Source organism: Thermobia domestica, chromosome 6, assembly GCF_964235325.1.
Source record: "Thermobia domestica chromosome 6, izTheDome1.hap1.1, whole genome shotgun sequence".
NCBI lineage: Eukaryota > Metazoa > Arthropoda > Insecta > Zygentoma > Lepismatidae > Thermobia > Thermobia domestica.
This window is the reverse complement of record NC_137459.1, coordinates 279,905,191-279,921,281: the sequence shown is the minus strand read 5'-3', so window position 1 is coordinate 279,921,281 and position 16,091 is coordinate 279,905,191.

The following is a 16,091-nucleotide window of genomic DNA, read 5'->3' as shown; positions in this document are numbered from 1 at the left end:
GCTGAATGATATGACACTTACATCTAGTGCAACGATAGAGATTTCTGTTCGGTCACAGATCGTGCGAGTTTGTGGTGGATAACTCCGTATTCGTGGGTTTCTTGAAGTTCTTCCGTTGTCTTTTTGTCCTCACACCATCACTCAATCGATTACTAAAAATAAAATAGTTCATTATCAGTACTAGTAAGTATCCTTCAGCTTAAAGGGGACTAACCATGGGGCGTAAAACTAGACATTTTATCTCATTTTAATTGGTTCATTTCTCCTTCTTCTTCTTCTTCTTCTTCTTATTATTATTATTATTATTATTATTATTATTATTATTATTATTATTATTATTATTATTATTATTATTATTATTGTTATTATTATTATTATTTTAATATTTTGATGGAAAGAAGAATTAAAACGCACACATGTTTCCGAAACTTTTTTTTTTTTTTTACAACTTTTAAACATAGCACCTCAAAGTTTCTGGTAACTGATGTCAACTTGAAGCCTCTTTAAGGGTAAAGTCGGTAATGCAGCTTTTATAACAAAGTTTTTTTTTTTTTTTTTCGTTTTTACTGTTATTAATATGACTGAAAATAAATTGACGTTCCAGTGCCTCTCACGACACCTTAATTTTCAACATTTCATTGATGTTTTTATTAAAGCTTTTTTTTGTTTCTCGAGTTTTGAAACGGGTAAAGTTCATTGACTATTTTCAAATTGAACGTATGCTTCATCCAAAAAAAAAAAAAAAAATAGCAATATGAAACGTACAATTAAAAACACCACGAACTGCCACCCAGGGGCGCCCGAAAAAATCTAGGGAGGGCTCATCTCCATGCTTGCAATATTACATCTGGTATTTCTGATATTTAATATATGTGGTTTGCTATATTACGCATACGTTTTCGTTAGCCAGAGGGGGCTCAGGCCCCACCCTGCACTCCCCTTCGGGCGCCCATGCTCCAACCGGAAATAAAACTTTGTTTTTCGCACCGAAGGCTCGTTCGCCAATAATCTAACGACCTTCCTTCAGGTCTAGTTGGCTAGTGCACGTACATTTGTTGCATAGGGTGCTAGGTTTGATTCCCGGTTGGAAAATGAAAAACTCCACCATTTTGAACATTTACTTTTACCAACCTTCGGATCGTTCAGTTTGACCAGAAAATACTTTTTTTTTTTTTTAACTGGACTGTAGAATTACTTTCTTTCAGAAATTTAAACTTGTAGGCTGGAAAATAAATTTCCTATCATAGTTCAAAATTTGAACGCATTTTTTGACTCTCTTTATATTTACGACCCTTATCATAGTAATAAGCAAGATATGCTTTCATGTTTATTATTATACATTTTAGAGTAATTAAACTGAAACAATGCAGTTTAAATTGTAATTAAATCGTTACAATATGCAACTGCAGAAATGTACAAATATCATACAATGTTCAAATTTAAATACGGTCTTTATTTGTAATTTGAAATAAACATGAGACAATGTAGTGTGAAAGTTGCAATAAAATCGTCGTAAGGGCACGGTGGCTCAGTGGTACAGCGTTTACATCTGGTACATGGGGTATCTGGTTCGATCCCTTGTCAAGTAAGTTTGTGGTGGACAGCATCGCGTCTGTGGATTTACTTGGCGTACTCCCGTCTCCTTCCACTTTCTCATTTCACCAATTCTTCCATCATCATTAATTTACCTTAATCATCGTCCTCCCTACCCTAGAGGACATAATCGTGTGGCGACAAACTCAAATATGTCATTCCATTTCATTTCTAATCAACATAATTTTAAATCTGCAAATTCCCTGCACGTCAGCGGCGTTTAATGTCTTAGACAGACAGGCAGCGCAGTTATCGATAACTATTAGAGTACCTGTTAACCACTAGTAATTGCCGTAACGCACAGATGTGTTTGTCTTTTATAATAAGGGCATTCTGTTAAAACAATAGTATAGACCTTGTAATATGGTCGTTGAATGTGAATACTCAATTTTCGGTAGGAAAGCATCATGCAACAATTTTGCTGACTTTACTGTACTCCGAGTCCTATTTTTATCTCATTATTTTCATGGAGCTAAGATTCTTGAAGAAACTAGTACTGAAATAAAATTATAGGGTAGACATTCATATTGAATAACAAGCCAGGGTAAACCGATCTCAAAAGTTCTCGGCGTGCAAAGCTCTGGAATAAAGACTATGTTGCCGAACTGAGTCTATCACTGGCCAACTTCGGCCACCTAATACATCAAGTTTTATACCATGGATGATGGGCTATTTTACTCACCAAATTTAATTCAGGTCCGGTCAGTACTTACGTAGAAACAAAGTAGTATACGCACACACACAGACTTATACCTTCACATACACTTAGAGCGAAACTATAGCTACGCTCCCGTATGCTACTGTCAATACCTAAAGGACATAATAAAAAAATAATAAAATAAAAAGTAAAAGAAAAAAAGACGCTGCAGTTTCACACAATGAAAATATCGAAAAGGGTGCATTGTTTGACATACCTGAATTAAGTGCTATGAAGCTAACAAAAGCTTTTTATTTGTTTATTTATTTATTTATTGGCACCATGTAAAGGTCTTATATATCATATTTGAAACATACTGATAAACAAAACTTCGAATACAGCGTTTATCATTCAGTGTTATAAACAGAAAAAAATCAATCTTTACCCCTGTATCCCAAACGAAAGTGCTGGTAATTTCGATTTCCGATTTCAATACTGGTCGCAACAGTGCAAAACGATAATAAAAGGGTGGTCCAATTACAATGCACGATGCTAATTGTAAATAAAACGAAAAGTGTTCAGAGAATAATCTTAATATTTTTTATTGTGATAGAAGAATCTATGACAATTATGTGTGAAACAAAATATCGGCCAAATGCTCGCCACGGCTTCGGTGGCAGACTTCTATCCGATGGTCCATATTTTCAATGACTCTGAGACATAATTGAGGTTCAATATCATTAATGTGCCGAATTATCACATCCTTTAGCTCTTGAATTGTACTTGGCTTATTGACGTACACTATTTCTTTTAAATATCCTCACAGAAAAAAGTCCAATGGTGTCAAATCACATGATCGTGGCGGCCAGTTAACATCGCCACCACGTAAGACTACACGGCCATTGAATTTTTCGCGCAAAGGAGACAATGTTTCGTTGGCTGTGTGGCACGTGGCACCATCCTGTTGGAACCACATATCGTCCAGGTCCATATCCTCAATTTCTGGCCACAATAAGTCCGTTATCATCTCGCGATAGCGAACAACAGTCACGGTAACTGCTTGGCCGATCTCATTTTCAAAAAAGTACGGCCCGATGATGCCGCCAGCCCACAACCCGCACCAAAGAGTCACTCTTTGTAGATACATCGGCTTTTCAACAATCACTCGTGGATTCTCATTTGGCCAAATGCGGCAATTCTGCTTGTTAACGAATCCACTGAGGTGAAATTGTGCCTCGTCGCTGAAGATGATTTTCTTTGTGTAGTCACCATTCACTTGTGTCTGTTCAACCAACCATTCGGCGTATTGACGACGCACGAAATTCATTTTGATTTGAACGTCCATTTTCGTAAAAGGCTTCAATAATCTTCACGCGTTGCTCAATTGTGTACATCTCCATGGTTGAATTTGCCAAACCCTGAAACAAAGAAATGTCAAATTAAGTTGGGCAAAAACCTTGACGTTACGGTGTGACACATAATTAGCATCGTGCATTGTAGTTGGACCACCCGTTAGATAGGGATAAGTGGTTTTCTAATATATTAATATTTCGTCTTCGACTTTCTTGTTCTATTGCAAACGGAAGTGGTAGGAACGTACTGTTACTTACAGTTTCCATTCATCATCATACGAAAAAAATAATAAGAATAAAAATAATAGAAAAAAATAGGAATGGACAAACATTGGATCAAAAGATTCCGATCTTGGCCAATAATTTTAGGATGATCAAAAAAATGTATCATAAGATTGTAATATTGGCCAATAATTTTTTTTTGGATCAGAGGCCACACAATTTTTGAACGGCCCTTAAATCGAGTTTTCGAATTTTATACGGAATGAGCACACCATACTGACTTAACTGATAGTTTGGTTTGGCTACATTGTATGTAGTTCTCCAGATATAAAGCCTACAAGAAAAAGAAATGATTGAAAAATATTGGATCATTTGATCAAAAAATAAAGAAAAAAAGTAAAGTTTGCACTTTCTGATGTGTATTCAGTGTTCCACGAATATTTTAAATCAATCCATCTTTATCCCTCTATTGAAACAGGAAGTTATATAAATCAATGATTCCCGGTTTCAAAACTGATCACTATTGCACAAAATGATAAGAAACTATTTTCTAATATGAATTCAGTACCGCAAGAAGAGCTTCCATTTCAAAGTTTGCAACCATATGTATCTATCATTACTTCCGGTCTTAGTATTAATTTCCATAGGACGAAAATGATAATAGAAAACAACAAGCTTCTTTTTATATGGGTTCTGTATAAACATAATATATTTCGGTTATACTACTGGAATAGGAAGTAGTAGGAACAGTTTCAATATTGATTTCGATAGTGCTAAGACAAAGCAATAAACTATTATTGATGCGAATTAAGCGTCAAATGAACAGGCTTCATCTCTCATATTATCTCCCGAATGCAGCCGAAAGTTATACATAAGTTTCAGTATTAAATTCACATATTTTGGAAGTCTACCACTTTCACAACCGCAAAACGAAACTTATTTGTTTATAGAAGTGTATTTATTTTATATCATAGTATGCATAGACACAATTCTAGGTTAAACAAATGTATAATTAATAAGATAAATAATGACAGGCTGGAAACATATTATATTAATTAAACATAAATGTCAGGATATATATACATACATATATATATATATATATATATATATATATATATATATATATATATATATATATATATATATATATAGCTCCTAAAATGGTTCCATATCAGACCAAAGTAACCCATGATAAAGAAAAAAAAACGAAATTCAACAATATTGTGAGGTATTTCATTTCAAATATTCAAGGAATTTAGGATTAGGATTTTAGATTTCTGGACTTTTGACATCTATTCCATTTTGACACGTTTGGGAGATGACATCCGTCGGTGATCACAATGCCGGAGAATTGAAAAAGAAGAAAAGATTGGGGAAGGAAGAAAGTGGCCAGGGACCTATTAGTTATCTATGGCCATTTGCCTGGTGTGAATAAAGAAAACTCAGCTGGGTCAGGGCTGTAAAAAATAAACGTTTTACACTTTTTCGACCGAATGTCCCACCGGGAATCGAAACCGGGACCTCCTGCACCGAAGGCAAGTGCGTTAGCGTCTACGCTAAGTGGGGACATTCAAGGAATTTACAGTATACAATATAATGCGAAAGTACATTTTACGTTTGGGAAGTCAATTGTAAGTTAAAAGAAAAACGAATTTTGAAGGTAATGACTATTAAATAATTCGCTATAATTTGTAGATAATACCAAATATGTGTTTTCTAAAGAAAAAAAAATAAATAAAAACAAGCTCAAAATGATACTCATATGGTCGTATGAGAACCAAAGGAATTTTTGCTTGCTTGGATAATGAACATAATTTTGAAAGCTCAACTTCGTGTCATTCGAGTTTCATTGAAATTGAGTTTGTCATTGCCTTATCTGCTGTGCAATAATGTGTTTACCATCTTATTAATTTGTACGAGTCATAATCTATTAATTTCTTTCAATTTATATTCGCATTCCAAATCTAATAGATAACACCACCGACCTGACATAAGTTTGTAATTCCAGAAAAGAACGAAGTGGGTATCAACGCAATGTACAGTATAATGAAACTAACTCAGGTGTGAATACACTCTAACGCCTCTGCAGATTCTGTAAGTGCAAAAGAAAAGTGAGACGCTGGCCTATGGTTCCCTTTTTTTAATGTAATTAATGTGTGCAGGAATTGCTTCGATGATCCATTTGCAGTCAAAATTCTCACAATACAATGCTACCAAAACTCAGAGAAAGAATATTCCTGAAGAACATTGCACGTCAATTGGTAGAAAAAGGGAATCCAGAGGCATCTTTAAACTCCCCAGTGCAAACAAAGTAAATTCAAACAAGCTATTTGGTCTAGGAATTAATTCGTGCGGTTGGTACGCACACATTGAAGCTGTAGTACAAACACAAAATACCTTAAGAAAAATATTTTCCATCGCTAGCCACCACTTTCGCCCATCTGTCAGGCAATGTACGGATTCCGTGGCGAAAGAAGTCCTCATCCTTGGAAGCGATCCAGTCAGAGACCCATGTTTCGATATCTTCTGAAGAAGTAAACCGCTGTCCAATCAAATCATTGTTCATGCAATCGAACAAGTAGTAGTCCGAAGGAGCAACGTCTGGTGAATACGGCGGGTGGGGTAAAACTTCCCATCAGACATTTTCTAAATAGGTTTTGACCGGTTTTGCGACATGTGGGCGAGCGTTATCATGTTGAACAATAAGTTTATCATGTCTGTTCTCCCATTCTGGTCGTGTTCTGGCCAGAGCTTGCTTCAAACGCATTAATTGTCATCGATAACGTTCTCCATTCATAGTTTCACCCGGTTGCAGCAGCTCATAGTACACCACACCTTTCATATCCCACCATATGCACAGCATAACCTTTGCACAGTGAATATCTCGTTTTGGTTGTGATGGACCTGGTTCACCTGGTTTCACCCAGGCCTTTTTTCGCTTAGGGTTCTCGTAATAGATCCTCTTCTCATCACCCGTAATAATTCGATGCAGAAACCCCTTTCTGCTCTGTCGTTGAAGCAGCAATTCGCAAATGGTTTTTCGTCTTTCAACGTCTCTGTCTTTCAATTCATGTGGAACCCAATGTGACATCTTTTGAATCATTCCCATGGCTTTCAAGCGTTTGGAGACTGTTGTTTGATCAACGCCTAATACTGCTGCAAGTTGTTCCTGCGTTTGACACGAATCCTGCTCGAGCAATGCTGTCAATTCTTCGTCTTGAATTTTTTTTTGGCTGTCCAGCTCGCTCTTGGTCTGCCAAGCCGAAATCACCACTTCTAAACCGTGCAAACCACTTCTGACACGTTCGCTCAGCTAGAGCATGGTCACCATACACTTCCACCAAAATACGATGACTTTCAGTCGCACTTTTCTGCATGTTAAAGTAATGCAGCAGTACACCCCGCAAAAACACTTTATCAGGCACAAATTGCGCCATGTTCACTTAACTACAAACTGGTGTTGTTGACGCTTTAATCCACTGCCCTATACTACGAACGATACGCGATGACAGGGGTTTGCAACACATGTGTGGATACACGGAACTGTGGGACGCTCCGTTCGTTGCGCCATCTCTTGTCCACCCGCACGAATTAATTCCTAGACCAAATATTACTGTGATTCGTATCGTAAAGGACACTAAAAGCGTTCTGGAACGAGAAACAGAGATGCATTTTGTTTCCACGAGATAAGGTCAGAGAAGTAAAAACACTATGCACAATTATGATAATCCAGCTTTCCTGGAACATTTGAAGAGCATGTGTAACGTATGTGCTAGTTTATTCTGAAGTAAAGTATGTTATACAGGGTGTCCAATATGCAATGCAACCCGAAGTTTGGGATAGTAAACATTTTGAACCTGAAGTGATACACGAATAATGGTCATACCAAAATGAAGCCTTGTTCATTCGTATATTTCTAAACTAGGAAGCAACAATTGAAGTACACTAGGAACCACACAGTGTTGCCAGATGTAACCGAAGGTGTATTTTTTTTTTTCAAAACATGTAAATTGACTCATAACTCATCCGTTCTGTCGTTAATTTTCAGTTTGTTTAGTTAGAGTAGCTTGGAAACTATGGAACAGAAGAAAGATTTTTTTTTTCATTTCCACCTACAACTAATCGGATGAGGCATTTGTAAGAGGGAACTAGGGAAATCGTAGTTTTCATAAATTAACACTCTGAATTGGCAACTTTGCTGATGTTTCAGTGCATCAAAAGGTGTGTTAAGGATATGTCTGCATTATGCAATTCCTGAAAACAATGAAAAACAAACTTTGGAATTATCATGATTAAACGTTTTCTTACATGCACCCGGCAACCCTGCTATTATCAGAAATGAGCTACCAGCTCTACAACGGATGCTGGGAGTGTCCCCTGTTTTGATTCGAACACTCGTTCACACGTTTCAGCAGGTTGGCAGCAACTTTACGAAGATTAGTAGTGTTAATGTTCTCAATGGCACTGCCAATGCTCGTTTCCAGGTCTTGAATAGTTCAAGAATTGTTCTTCTATACCAGTGGTGTCCAATTATAATGAGCCTGAGGGCCATAACCGTCTTTACTAGTAAGGTGGAGGGCCGCAGCTAATAATAATAATAATAATAATAATAATAATAATAATAATAATAATAATAATAATAATAATAATAATAATAATAATAATAATAATAATAATAGTAATATTATTATTATTATTATTATTATTATTATTATTATTATTATTATTATTATTATTATTATTATTATTATTATTATTATTATTATTATTATTATTATTATTATTATTATTACACTACAAAACAAACATATAAAAAATATATTTGAAATATTACATACCTATTCAATGTGACTAATGAGGGTGACTAGCAGCGTTTACAAGGGCTGGGGTATCTACATCCATTCCTCTTGTTGTAAAAGATGTAACCCGCAGATGATGTAAAAGAGAAGAATCTCCAAGGCAGCTTCTGGAGCGATTCTTTACAATTTTCATGATGGAAAATGCACTTTCACACAGATAAGTACTACCAAATATTGACACTATTTTCCGACACAACTCACAAAAGTTAAGGAAACGTTTGTTAGAAAGTAGTCTGAAAAATGTACTTCTCTCTTTGTACCAGTCTGAAAGATTGGCCTGAAGCCTGAAGGTCACAAAGTTCGAACTGTAAGTTTGGAGGTTGTTCTTCGATGTCTATTGTCAATGCATTAGTAAATAATGAAATGTGGTTTTTTAGTTTGTCAAAATCTTAGAATCTCGCATTAAAACCATTCTTGATACTCTCGATGTCTTTACAAAACTCAGAAAAAATAAATGCTTCCTTTTGAAAATCTGTGAGACGATTGCAACTTGGAAAGTATGCTAAATTGTGTTTATCACAAGAAGTGGTGTATTTCTTGCGCGCTATGGCTTCTAGGCAAAGTTCGAGGAAAAAAGGGTCTTATTTAAGAAGCTAGATAAATATATATTCGTTCATTGAAGTAATCGTCCCTTTCAGCAACGATTACATTACCGACTCCAGTGTTGCCGTGGATGCCCGCGCCTTTTTGTTGTGTGGAAGCGCTAAATGGATGCCTTATTCCGAAAGAAGAGTGGAAACATTAAAAGAATGAATGAATATAAATTAAAATATTATTAGTTATAACAATCGTAAATCATGAAAGCTTTGTGGGCCGTAGAAAATGGTTTGGCGGGCCGCCATTTGAACAGCCCTGTTCTATACCTTTTGCTTTAAGTAACCCCATAGAAATGAATAGCAGTGTTGCCAGGTTCATGTAAGTAAAACTTTTATCATGATAATTTCAAAGTTTGTTTTTGATTGCTTTCAGGAATTGCATAATGTAGACAGATCCTTAACACACCTTTTGGTACAGAGCTCCTTCATGGCTAAGCGGTTAGCGTACGCGCCTTTGGCACGGGAGACCTGGGTTCGATTCCCGGCGGGAGCTCATGTGGTTCGAATTCCACGTTAATCAGTAGGACCACGTCTCACATAGCCTCGCTGCTGAAAGGGACGCTAAACTGAAATTCAACTCAACTCAACCTTTTGATACACTGAAACATCAACAGGGTTGCCAATTCAGAGTGTTAATTTATGAAAAGTAGATTTTCCTAGTTCCCCCTTACAGAGATCCCATCCGATTAGTTATCGGTGCAAATGAAAAGTTATTTTTTTCCGCTCCATAGTTTCCAAGCTACTTCAACTAACCAAACTGAAAATTAACGACATAACACCCATACATATTAGTTATGAGTCAATTTACATGTGCAAAAAAAAAAAAAAAAAAAAAAAAACTGGCAACTGGCAACATCTGGCAACACTGTGTGGTTCCTAGTGTACTTCAATCGTTGCTTCCTAGTTTAGAAATATACGAATGAACAAGGCTTCATTTTGGTATAACCATTATTCGTGTATCAGTTCAGGTTCAAAAGATCTACTATCCCAAACTCCGGGTTGCATTGTATATTGGACACCATGTAGTATAATGCATGTAAAGCAAAGGGAAAGTGTAGTACGAAAGTGTCGTAAATAGAAATTTCCACTAGACTGTATCGCACACAAATGTTTCACTACATTATAGTATTATAACTATATTATAGTACATAAAAATAAGCAACTGTATTTAGCAATAATATTTTAAAAAATATATATGAAAATTTGCATACTAACAATAAAATTGATTGGGGTCCGCATGGACCCCAGGTTGGCATTAGCGGAAACTTTGAAAGGTTGGTATCATAAGGTTAAAACAGCATTTGTTTGAGAAATAAATCCTCTGTCCTATAAGCTTACGAGTTACGTTCTTTGGTTCTCATAAAACAATATAATCCCCATCATTATATATGTATGTATGTATGTATATATATATATATATATATATATATATATATATATATAAACTAAGACAACGGGCTTCAAGATGACAGCCATGATTGTACTATACAGGAATGCAAGCAGTTCTGCCTCCATTACCCCTAGCCATAATATTGCATTACTCCCACTAACCGTTCCAAACCTAGAAGTTACTTTTTCTCCTCATATTGTATACAGTAAATTCATTCAGAACTTGAGGTTGCTTAGAGCATCATTTTCTTTTTTCAATTGAGCTAATTGTTCTCGTGAGTTACTTTGATACAATACGGAACTATTTTATGGGGTGAGACTTACAAAAAAAAGTGTCGGAAGTAGATATTTAAAGACCACTCAGATATACGGTCAGAAAGTTGTATGTAACTTTACACTTTAAGTAAGTACTCTCATTTTACATCATATCCAAAACTTATGTATATTTTCGTTCACCATTTTCTTTTAAATATTACAGAAAACAAATGTCACGTTTCACTTCGGTTTACTCCCTTCCATAAAATTATGCATATGCATTGTATTTTATCAGGTACCGAGTTGTTATACAGCAGTGTTATTACTTTAAATTAATACGCTGTTCTGCCTTTATGATTTCTCCTATTATTCCTGCTATTTCCTTAATAGCTATCATTGTTACATCTACTTCATTTGCATGCTGTCATGTGAGATTCATTAATAACGCAACCGAGTATAAACTTTCCTTCTGCCCGAACAAAGTACCCTTGGGTTCCTTCAAAATGTTTCTTCCCCTTTCTTCTTATTTGGTGTCTCGCCTTGAAGAAGATGGTATTTTCTTTTCTTTTCCTTGGTTCATTCTAGTTTCCTTCTTTCTAGATACTGTCATTATGACCCAAGTCGTAGAAAAGAGGCACTAAACAGTGTGGTTTGTTTTCTCTGCGGAATGCAGGTATCCAAAGTTTGTTTCGAACATGGGGGAGGCCAGGGTTTAGGGGTCCACTTCTACTCTAATTTCGTCTGCTTTTCCCTTCTTCAACTTGGGAAGCCATTATTTGTCCCATGAACAACATTGTCTGCTAAGGCAGTTATTGTTCCCACCGGAGAAGGTGAAAAGGGAGTTTTGTTTCGAGTAGTGCAGAGACAAGAAGTTTTCTGGGAGTGGTGAAGCCCTTTGGCCTTCTAGAAACTCAGTGCAAAGCAAAATGTGTGATTGCTTCTGTTTCTTTCTTTTATTTTCTATTCTTTTATTTTCTCTTTTTATCTCTCTCAACAAAGTTTTTCTCACCATGAACACGTTTCCCTGTAGTAATCGATTCTTTAGTACTAAGTGTTCACCCATGTTCGAATTTGCAATGAAAATAAAAAAAGAGGTATTGGAAGGAAATATAAGGTCAATTTTGTATCCTAACCAATGCATGCCGTGCGATTTTTTTCCTTAAATATTAGAGTAGGGGTGACTTGCCCTCTTAAAACCTCCATTACGCAGCTCGGCTACATTTAGAAGAAAGCAGGAGTGAGTAAAACTCTACCATGAGTTCCTGTAATCACCACCCCATTCTATTCTTGAACCAGCAACGCTTTCGTGCCTCTCAGCAGTAACTGGCCTCCTGCGTGTTTGATAGGGAGCCTCAAAAAGCAGTCCCATATGTTTTATGCCTATTTCGCGTGCCAGCAGAACGTGGCCCTCTCCGCAGCCTGATTTCCGCGAATGGACCTTATTCTCCTACCTTCCAATTTCTATAACTTTTTTCTTTCAACCTCCCCCTTTCGTTCCAATTCACTTTTAACAGCTCCTCGTCTTCAACATGGGAGCTATGAGAATTGAAAAGCAGGCTAGGTGGAGCTGCTATGTAGTGTAAGATATCAAAATAATAATAATGAAAAAAAAAAAAGAGTACGCTGCTTCTCCATTACCAATCGATAAAATCTGTCAGGGGAGCTGTAAGACTTTTGTTTTTGGAACTTACAAGTAAATTATAGTAGTGAACCACCGTTGCGTTGTATAATTTATGTACTCTGCCTCAGAAACTTTGTTTGTGAGTGATGAACCTTCTGTATCTCCACCATAATGTGTAACGGTCACGAAAGCTTCGTTATCAATGAAGCATTTTCAACTCAGCTGCAATATTAAGTAATACTAAAATATTGGTGCATGATTTCACGTAGATAATCTCTAACTGATGACATTAACTTCCTAATTTCTTCTTCAGGTCTTCTTTCAACCTCAGAGTATAAATTATGCTTGAGAACGTATACTTGAGAAGGCTTGTTCTCCTTCTGTTTCAAGATATCATGCTGGAGATTCCATCCCCTCCTCTCTCCAACATCTACGAAAACAACTTGTTAGTTTATCTATTCTATAAATCATCCGTTTGTTATTATGAGAGCTTACGAACCATGGGGATAAAAATCTTCGCGATGATTTTGCAACACTATTTACGTAGATAGTAAATTCAAACAGTATATGCGTGCACATTGTTAATACTACTTTTTCTACTTTAGATTAATCAGCAATTACGTTGTCTTTCCTGGAAAAAGCAATATATATATATATATATATATATATATATATATATATATATATATATATATATATATATATATATCGGTGTAGCAGTATACAACATATCATGTAAATGAGTAACTGATGGCACGCATACATATCTTTAAACTTAGATAAGTAAAGTGAAACTAGTATTACATTAAAAAAAAAATGATTATATTCTAGGAAAATTAACAATAATCAAAAGTAACGTCTGTGTTCTACTTCACAGAATGTAATTGATAATTATAATTTTTGCTATCACTTAGCCAATACTTGACATAATTTACAATAACTCTTGCCACACTCAAAGAGTATGTTTAACCCTTTCGTGCATAACGTCCACTAGAGTGGACACTGCTGATTGGTTACGATTGTGTTCTGTCGGAACTCTCTACTCGCAACCCAAGTGTATTCTTTTACAATAACAGTTACTTGGATGGCCTGACGCTCTGATTTTTTCAGCGATCCAGCGTGAAACTCTGAAAGCAGGGGTGTGACGTCGTCGGTGCACACTTAAAAGAGGCATGAAAGATTCGTGGCGAGTTCTTCTGAAATATCTACTGACATCTTCTATGGAGGGTGTGTCAATCAAGTGATATTTTTTTTCTTTTCTTTGTTAAAATGTCTGAAACAAGCTGGCATTATGATATTATCTGGTATCTTTCTTGTAACTACAAAAATCAACCAAACAGACATGTCCCATGTAGTGGACAGCATGCACTTGAAGTACATTTGTCTGCAACAATCTTTCCACTGTAGTGAACTTCATACATCTATTGAAGATGTTTTTGCAAAAAGTGGTGTTTGCCACTCACAAAAATATAATTATTAGCTCTATGACAACCAATGAGCTTCTTCAATACTTCTGACTAATATATGTGTGAAACCTGGGTTCGATTTCCAGTTGATGTCACTACACTTGACTCCAACACATTATGGCAGACAAAATTGGTATGCTCAGAAAAACCTCCCAAAAAGATAATCTTCCTTTAAATCAAACTGAAATCGGGAACATGTAGACCTATACACACAAACTACCTTGAATATATGTTACTCAGTTTATTGAAGATGATGGAAGTGAATCAGCATAAGCGAATGAAGAAAAATAAACTGAAGATCCTCGGCTGAATAGAAGCAACCAAAGACAACAAGTAAAAGTGAGGTGGTCAAAATATGGCAATAATTTTTTCTCAGAACGTTTCTCCATTTCTTAAAAATAACAATGTAAATATTACAGAAAATGAACAAATTGACTCGTTTTCGCAGTTATTTACAGATGACGTTGTAAATGACAATTTTCAGAACAATCTGTATGCGAATCAAAATGGGAAGGAACACGACAGCGTTGGTCTTACGATGAAGTTTTAAGTTGTAAAGCTGTGTGCTGACGTAATGCCAGTAAACCGGCTTGACCTCATATGGAAATATCTTCACTTCTATGATAATTCACAGCCTCGAGATGCAAACGACATACTTTATAAGTTACGATATGTATTGAATAAACTGAAGGAGAGATTCAAATTTGCTGTGAATGATGAACAGTATAAATGCATTGCCGGGTAAATTATGCAATTCAAGGGTAGACGTAACATAAACCAATATATACCCACGAAGCCGAAAGCTTGGGGATGAAAATTTCGGGAAGGTAAAAGAATAGTGGTTACATGTACGATTTTGTTGAATATGTTGATTTTTAACTCTTATCACTTCTACCAAAACCAGTTTGGCAAATTTTCTACAATATAACGTTTAATCCATATATTTTTAGTGTAATTTTGCAAACTTTATATGTCACAATTCAGAAATGATTGTCTTACCCGGAATGCATGAAGTCCATTCAAGTGGACAGATAAAGACAATAATTAAATCCTGCTAAGAAAATATCAAATTTTAAAATGTTCGGTCTTACATGTCATAGTACACCAAGAACAATTTGTAAGAAAAAAAAAAATAATCATCACATGTCAAAGAGAACATAATTCATGCACAAAAGGGTTAATAACAACCACCACCACCTGTCGTTTTTCCTCCCTGAAATTAATATATAGGAATCAAGTTGAACAAAGTGAAAACCATGGAAAAACTTTGTGCAATATATACTCAACCCTAGTGTATATATATATATATATATATATATATATATATATATATATATATATATATATATATATATATGTGTGTGTGTGTGTGTGTGTTAACGAACTACACCGACAAATTGTAAGAGGATGTTCTTCACATCAATATGAGATGAAAAGTTTATATAGGCTTGTGAGGGAAAGTTCATATTTTCAGAATTAAGCCTGTTCAAAATCATCGAAAAAATAAATTTCAATACGCGGTACTTCCAATTCAAGAAAGTTGAGAAGCTGTCCATATCAGCATAAAGTGAGGCATACATATACTCACTATGTATGCAACTCAATAATGCATAGTTCAACAATGTGTAATGGTCCTGCAACTGATTCACTATAGGGTATAATTTCCAGACATGCTCCCAATATAATCCTCAGACATGCTCTGATTAAAAGATGGGTCTGAAGTAGGCAAGAAATAAGCTTTTGGAGCAATGGGCATAGCCATCTATAAGACTTCCGACACTTATACATATCATTGTTTGGATTTTTTTTATGCATTATGATTCAGAATTTGTGCCCTAGCAATGCGTGTCTGAATTAGTCTAAATGTTTAAGGAAATTGTGTTAATGATCCTTCCTCAAGACCGTGGGATATCTAAAATCTTATTTAGCACTTATCGTCTACAAAGCATTCGCATGCGCCGTACAAACTTAGATGAAAGTCTGTTTTTCGGTTTTCGCGTAATTCAAATGAATAATAAATACTCAAATTACCTCTTTCCACTTGATCAGCTCAGGCGAAGTTCAATCAAATGAGCCAATGCTAAGGAACAATGCGTAT